The sequence below is a fragment of the Chinchilla lanigera genome, unplaced genomic scaffold (genome assembly GCF_000276665.1).
Source record: "Chinchilla lanigera isolate Chin_1 unplaced genomic scaffold, ChiLan1.0 scaffold00038, whole genome shotgun sequence".
Taxonomy (NCBI): Eukaryota; Metazoa; Chordata; class Mammalia; order Rodentia; family Chinchillidae; genus Chinchilla; species Chinchilla lanigera.
In genome coordinates, this window is record NW_004955439.1 from 7422820 (window position 1) to 7430277 (window position 7458).

The following is a 7458-nucleotide window of genomic DNA, read 5'->3' on the forward strand; positions in this document are numbered from 1 at the left end:
TCCCCAACTGCTCTGTATGCCTATTGCAGTCACCACGAGGGCTGAGCAACTTAATACATCATGGTTTTCTAATTTATCATTATCTCTCATCTTTCTTATAAACTGTAGCCGCGTAAGGATAAGAAACCCTTTCTAGGGCCGGGGATTTAGCTCGGCGGCACAGCGCCTGCCTAGCAAGTGCAAGGTCGTGAGTTCGATTTCCGGTACCGGAAAAAAAGAAAAAAAAAGAAACACTTCCTGTGTTATCATGGTGCCGGGCAATAATATGTAAGCTATCCGTGCTCAACTGATCTACAACTTTGGCAAAGGTATGCTTGATTGTTCCCCAGTCACCCAGTTCTCTTTTGAGGCAATCGGTTTCTTGTGCATCCTGCCAGAGCTACGCTTTGCTAATTTAAGTAATCACATGTGCAATCCCCCCACCTGTTTTCACTCAAAAAGCGTTCTGCACATTCCTTTCTTACCCAGTAAAATTATATTTTGGATTTTTTGTTGCACATGGGAACAGAAGGAGTTCCCATACTCTTTTTTGTTTTTCTAAACAGCTCCTTAGCATTCCATCCAGTGTGTGCAGAGCCATGACTTCTTTAACCGGTGCACTCTCTAATGACCTTGGAGGTAGGCCTGCTATTTTGCCACTTCATATTATGTTGTGCTATAATTAATGAATAGCCTTAAAACATACCATTTTATAGATGTGGAGGCACACAGATACGATATGTGCATGCGTAATTGGTTCGATTACAAAGCACAGTTATTTTACACTTTTGTAGTTATTACCAGGTTTCTTCTATACGGGCTTCAATTACATTTCAATCCAGGACATATAAGGATATACTAATATATTCCATTATTATGGTTTTTTTCTTTACAAATATGACCTTTGGGGGAAAAAAGTATCCCAGTGAAGTTTGAGTCAGCATTTTCTTGAAGTGAGGTTAATAATTTTTTCCTATGTTGAAAGCAATTTATATTTCATTTCTGCAAGCTGGTAATATTTTTATCCTTTTTTTCCTGCTGGCTGGCTGTTATTTTTCTGCTGATTTGTAGGATAGCATTACATGTGAGAGAAATGAACCTTTTGTTAATCACAGAAATTATAAATATTGTTAATGTATCATTGCTTTTTATGTAATCAAGGTTTTACCCCCCCCCCAGCTTCATGGAGGTATGACTGATAAATAAAAAATGTAATATATAAGGTTGAAAATATATTTTGTTTTTTTTTGACAAGGTCTCGTTATGCAGCAGGCTGGCCTTGAACTCACCGTGTAGTCCAGGCTGGCCTGTTACTTACAGCACCCCTCCTGCCTCAGCCTCCTGAGTGCTGGAATTGCAGGCATATGGCACCATGCCCAGCAAAACCCCATGGCTTTTTGATGCAAGCATACCTACTTAATGATTCCCATAGTAACACAATTATATCCATGTCTCATTGTTTTCTGTGATGAGAACATGCTGAGCAAATGTCAAGCATACAGTGCAGTACTATTAACTATAGCGACCATGCTATAATTAGATCTCTGGATTATTAATCTTATAACTAAATTTAGTACCCTTTGACCAACATCATGTCACTTGTGATCAAGTTTAGTAATTATTTATTGCATGGTTTCTGGATTTTCAGTTACATTTAGAAAACCCTTGTGGGGCATGATGGTGCACACACCTGTAATCCCAGCACTCAGGAAGCTGAGGCAGGAGGATTGCCACAAGTTGGAGGCAAGCCTGGGCTACATAATGAGTTCAAAATCAGCCTGAACTAGGGTGAACACAGCAAGGCCCTCTCTCAAAAAAACCCATGCACACATGAAAAAGAAAGCCCTCCTTATTGAAAAATCAAATGAAAAATATAAGGACTGTAATTCTGATATCATATTGTATATGGGAAACTTTCTAAGGGAGTAGTTTTTTCACTATCATAGAAATTTATTTCAATTCAAAATAATAGGTTATATTTAGAATAATGTATCAATTTCATTACTGACTTTGAAACAGATATGAAGAAATCTTTTTTTTTTTTTGGAAGTAAAAAATACCAAGAATGTAAAAGGAAGCAAACGAACAAAACAAAGGAAACAAAAAAAGAAAAACAGGTCTGCTGACTTCTGGAAGTGGTAACAATTCAAGCCCCATTGCTATGTCCAAACTGCAAAACATGCAGCAACAAGTTGTCTTGTTTTATGAGCTCTTTAGAAAATAAGTCAGTGAGCTCAGTAGCAAGAATACTCAAATGGCTCCATCAAAAGGACAAACTTCCTGAGCGATACAAGTAGCAAGTCACTCTTCCCTTTCTCTAACTCCCGGTAGGGACACACTGATCTCTTTCCTTTCCTTTAGATGGGTTTCATCATGTTGACAAAATATTTCATTTTATTTGTGAAGCAAATGGTATCTTGACTGAGTCAGTGACTTAGTTTGAAAATGGTCAGGGGTCAATTTTGTTTTTTAAAGGACAATTCCTTTATCTAGTAAGCAGAAACTATCTGTGACATGCAGAAAAACATTTTTCGGATAATATACGTTGGCAAAGCAGATGAAAAGAATAAGCATTTTAATCTGGGTGAAAAGTCCTAGGGATTACTGTGGCCTAAACAATCAAAAGCAGACAGATGACCTTTTATTAAACCGGTTATGGCTCGTGGATTGAGCTAGGAAGCTTCAAGACAGTGTTGTTCCCAGAGGGTTCACGGGAAAAGGACATACTTAAAGGGCCTTCTCATTTTGTGGAAACTGGAAAACAGACAAAAAGTCTCTCTGCGAGTGTGCTTTGCCCACAGTATCTTGTGGATCTGATGGGCTAGGCTTTCCAGAAGGATTGGGCTTTGGTGTTGGTAGTAGACTCTTGTGCCAATCCCAGATCCTTAGCTGTGAGTGGTATTCCAAATCCACCCTTGTTGTTACTTGCTGAAGCTACTCGATCCATCACCCAAGGTATAGGATTATTAGTATCACTTGAGCCACACTGTCCTGAGATCATATTTAGGATTTTAGCCAATAGCTTTGGATCAGGCCCTAACCTGATTGTAAGATTCATCGCTTTAGCAGTTCCAGTCATAATAACAGCCAACAGCATGTTGCTGCAGATCTTTGCAGCCTGCCCAGTCCCAGAAGCTCCACAATACCCTACAGTAGAGCCCATACACCGTAGAGGGCCTGGGGGAGCAGCAAACTGGTCTACTCTTCCTCCTGTCACAAATGCGAGGCTCCCAGACCCTATAACTAAGATGTGCAGAAACATGGGCATCTATGAAAATTGCTCCCAGGTTCTCAACTTCTTTGGCCAATTCCTTTGAAACAGCACAGTCAGTAGTACTGGCACTATTAAAAACACGCTTTTCTTCATCTTAGATTTCCACCCACCCCAGAATAAGGGTTTATTTTACGGATACTGGTAGGCAGCATTGTAATAATGGTGGCAGCTTTTTTGGCTACCTCTGCTGAGGAAGATTCTGTTTACCCTCATCTTGAAACTCTGTGTTCACCAGAGAATCATAAATAATGAGCAGAAGCTATGTTTCATGAGAGTTTTTACCATTTGATTCTTCATGTGGCCCAATTGGAATGCTGGAAATTGATGACCTGGAGCACACCGCTGCAAGGCTGGTGGCTACTGTAGGGGAGGTGCTTTTTGGAGCTAAAAGATGGCTGCCATGCTGCCTCCTTCCTGTCTGCATGCCAGGACCTCCCAAGTAACCCTCCTACCTAGCAGTAGATTTTAAGTGTGCTACCCAACAAACAACTATGTGAGATGATGAGCCTGAATATGTTAATTTGCTTGACTATAATCATTTTGCTTAAATGTACATATAAGAAAAAGTAAAAAATCCTTTCTGCTATGAATGTTTTTAGTCATCTCACTTTTAATATTCTCTTTTTCAGGCTGGGGATATAGCTCAGCAGCACAGAGCCTGCCTGGCAAGCTCAAGGTCCTGAGTTCCATTGCTGGTACCAAAAAAGAAAAAAGAAAAGATTCTCTTGCTCTTAGTGTTAGACGATTACTATGCCCTGGTGCACACATCATGAAGTGAACATGTATAAATCATGCATAAGAACTAAGGATGGCTCTGAGAAGGAAGAGTAACAAGGTAACAACTGAAACAAATCAGCATTTCCAGGAGGATCACAAAACATTTAAAGTCCTGTTGCACCTAGCAGATTGTTAACTGTATAAATGTTGTTTCACACAGTACAAAATCTCTATTACAAGATTAAAAGAAGTCCTTACATTTTCACTTGAAATTTTTATTTTGTGTAATTTGAAACTGAACTTAAGACATCTCTTGAAAGTAAACTGTTTTCAAAACACTCTGTGTTTAACTTATTGGATAAAATAATGCTTGTAAATACATTTCAAGATCCCTTCCCACGTGAAAGGGACTATCTTCTCAGTTCAAACAATACAGATTTTTGTAACTTTTAATTCTACCAACACAGGATTGAAAAAATTCTGCAAAGTGAAAGATAGAAATGCTTAAGACACAGATTTCAGGGCCTACAGCAGAAAACAGAAAGTAATAATTTTCTGTCATTTTGATAACTTTTACCAGACCCAAGGAAGAAATTTGAAGTCAAACCAGATAAATTCAGTTGAGTAGAGAATCTAGGACTTCAATCCACTGGACAGTGGATTGGAATTTGCTGTGCCCTTTGATTAGATGCCGTGCAGGGTGGAATGGAAGCACATATGGAGAATAAGTTTAAATTTTCTTAAATTTTCATGGAACATTCGCTTCAGTTTTAACAGAAAGTTACCTTAGAGGTCATCTTTTGCCAGTCTTTTTGTTACAGCAATTTTAGGTTTACTGGAGGTGAGGAAACTAAATGGCACTCAGAGAAATGGAGCGAGCCAAGCATCACCGTGGGCTCAGAGGAGCTGAGTACTCCAAAGTCTGAGCCCCGAGCTAGTAGAGGAAGTTACTCTTATACTGTTTATTAGGTGGTGGTGGTGGGGATGTCTTTTGTGAATGAGTGGAACTTCACAAATATGGGAATAAACTGGAAACAAAAACAGGCATGGTACAGCTTGTACCTACTACAATTTGTGGTGAGCAAGCCTGTTTACAGAAGCAGAAGGAACACTGTAGACTATTGACATCTTTGGGTTTTGAAACATTTTGAACATAATCGCTGTTCTACATTTTCATTTTGTTGATTAAGAAAACCAGAATCAAAAGATTAAATAGGAAGTCTGCAGATTTAATATTACTGTCCAATATCTCTTACACCAAGTATTTATGGACTTATAGAAGAGCATAAAAATACAGAAAACAGGGAGAGAAAGCAAAATTATTAAATCCAGCATTTTTAAAAGGGGAAGGTACAATGTATTATCTTTATAAAAAAACTTGAGATAAGTTTTCAAGAAAATGATTTAAAGGCAACCTCAAAAGCTCAACTGAGTCATTTTTAGATAAAGGAGAGTGTGTTCAGTAGTACATGTTGTATGAACTCACATTTTACATGAAACACATTGCTTCAGAAAGTCCTTCTTATTAAACTACATGAAAATTAAATTTATGCACGATTATAATTAGCAAGAAAAACCAGAGCTTTTCTGATTATATTATTGACCTTTTGAGTTTCTGCAATACATTTCTGTCAGGACAGCATAAAGGTGGGGGATGTAAATCAGTATGGAGTTTTCTTAATGGAAGTCAGTTTAAATAGAAATAGTATGTATCTTCCAGTCATCAAAAACTTCCTTTCAAAATATTTATCTTAGAAATGAAAAACAGATATCAGGAACAGCCAGAGATAAATGAGATTCTTTTGCCCAAATTGCCTATACCATGAAAATACCAATAATGTCAGTTGCCAATTTTTTGACTACTGAAAAACTATCAAGAGACAAATTCTGTAAGATTCATATTTGTAAAATTATAAAAGAAATGAAGTTTTGAGAGCTAAGGTCTCATGTTGAGAACGAAAACTTGTGAGACTATTTAAATGCAAAAAGACTTCATGTTTAGAATTTGTCACAAATCTTGCTATTAATACTGATTCTTTCTCCTCCTTAAAAAGGAGAAATTTCCCCCAAGTCATTAGCTTCAAGCTTTAAATAAGAATATCTTTAGGGATAATTGTGAGACTTGAGAAGACTCATACAAAGACTATTAAGAAGCTGATTTCATAACTTCTTTAACATTTGTTTATTAAATGGAGAGCAATGACATTTTGGAAATTTGATAATAGATTATGTCAAAATTTGAAAAAGGAACTGTTAAAGTGGAATTTCTCTGAGATGCGTTCCTGTTTTTTTTTCTGCTGTTCCTAATTTAGCTGAGCTACCTCCCGTGGCTGTGTGCCTCCCTTTTAATTCAAATTCTGCATTTTGTTAAGCAAGAACATCTTCTGTAAGAAAAGTACTGCATTTTATAGATTTTGTATATTTATTTATAGATACTTATCTAAGAACATATTAGGATTTCCTTCAAAATTTTGTGCTTTTAAGTTGGATTCCATAGAAAATGGAAAAGGTCTCCATTTCTAGGAAGTTTTAAATTTCTCTCTCCCTCTATTTGCATTCACACCCCTGCTGTCAAAATATATCAGTATCGTTTATATTGTATACATAAATCCAGTGAGTAATTCTGTAATATCACCATTTCTTCCTCTATGTTTGGAAACTAAATAAGTCCAGTCATTATTCCTCAGGGTTGGTCCAAGGGAGTCGGAGCAGTTGAATCTTCCCTGTCTGCTGGCTAGTGTCACTATTGGAGTTTTATTAATATTGGTTCTTTCTCTTCCTTAAAAAAAATGAAATTTCCCCAAAGTCATTAGCTCACTGAATAGCTCATAGGTTCAGAGTAAAGTGCTCAGGGGAGACTGGGCACAATTGTATCTCTACATCCTCCAGAAAAAAGGCTGGCTGACTGAACCTTGCTTGCCTCCGCAAAAAATGGTCATCCTTTACTTCTCAATAACTAAAATTATAGAGAAGAATAAAAACATAAGGTTGTTTTCATTTTACTTTTTTATTTTTAATATGATTGGTTTTGAATTAAAGCTTGAGTATGCTATTTCTTGAAAATCGTTTAAATATTTGAGGGCTGAAGCCTGACAGCCTTATTTTCTCAGTGTTGTCCTGGCATGATTTAAAGTGAATGAGAAACAAATATGTAATATTGGATTTTATTGTCTTCTCACACACTAGAACAGAATATCAAGGTATTCTTAGGCTGAAGAAAATCATAACATAATTAACGTTGGAAAATTTATCCTGAGAATAGACTGTTTCTTCTCAAGTTTGGGTCTTTCGCTTATCTTACTTCTTCCCTTTCTGTCTGTGGTGTGTTTGGAGTGATGTTTGTAAATTTTTCTTTGGCAGCATTTTTAGACTCCCTCCTCGAGTTGGAGAATCAGCCATATGTTCATTTTGGAAGCCACAAGGGTCACCTGTGTCTTCTTCCTGACACCTGGAAGTTCGGGTGTAGGCCATCTGTTCAGGAATTCAGA

The 7458-nt window shown here is 37.2% G+C and overlaps 1 pseudogene; it reads right to left on the reverse strand.

Moving 5' to 3' along the window:
• Positions 1-2706: 2706 nt before the first annotated feature.
• Positions 2707-7458, reverse strand: part of LOC102021393 — a 99410-nt pseudogene continuing 94658 nt past the window's right edge.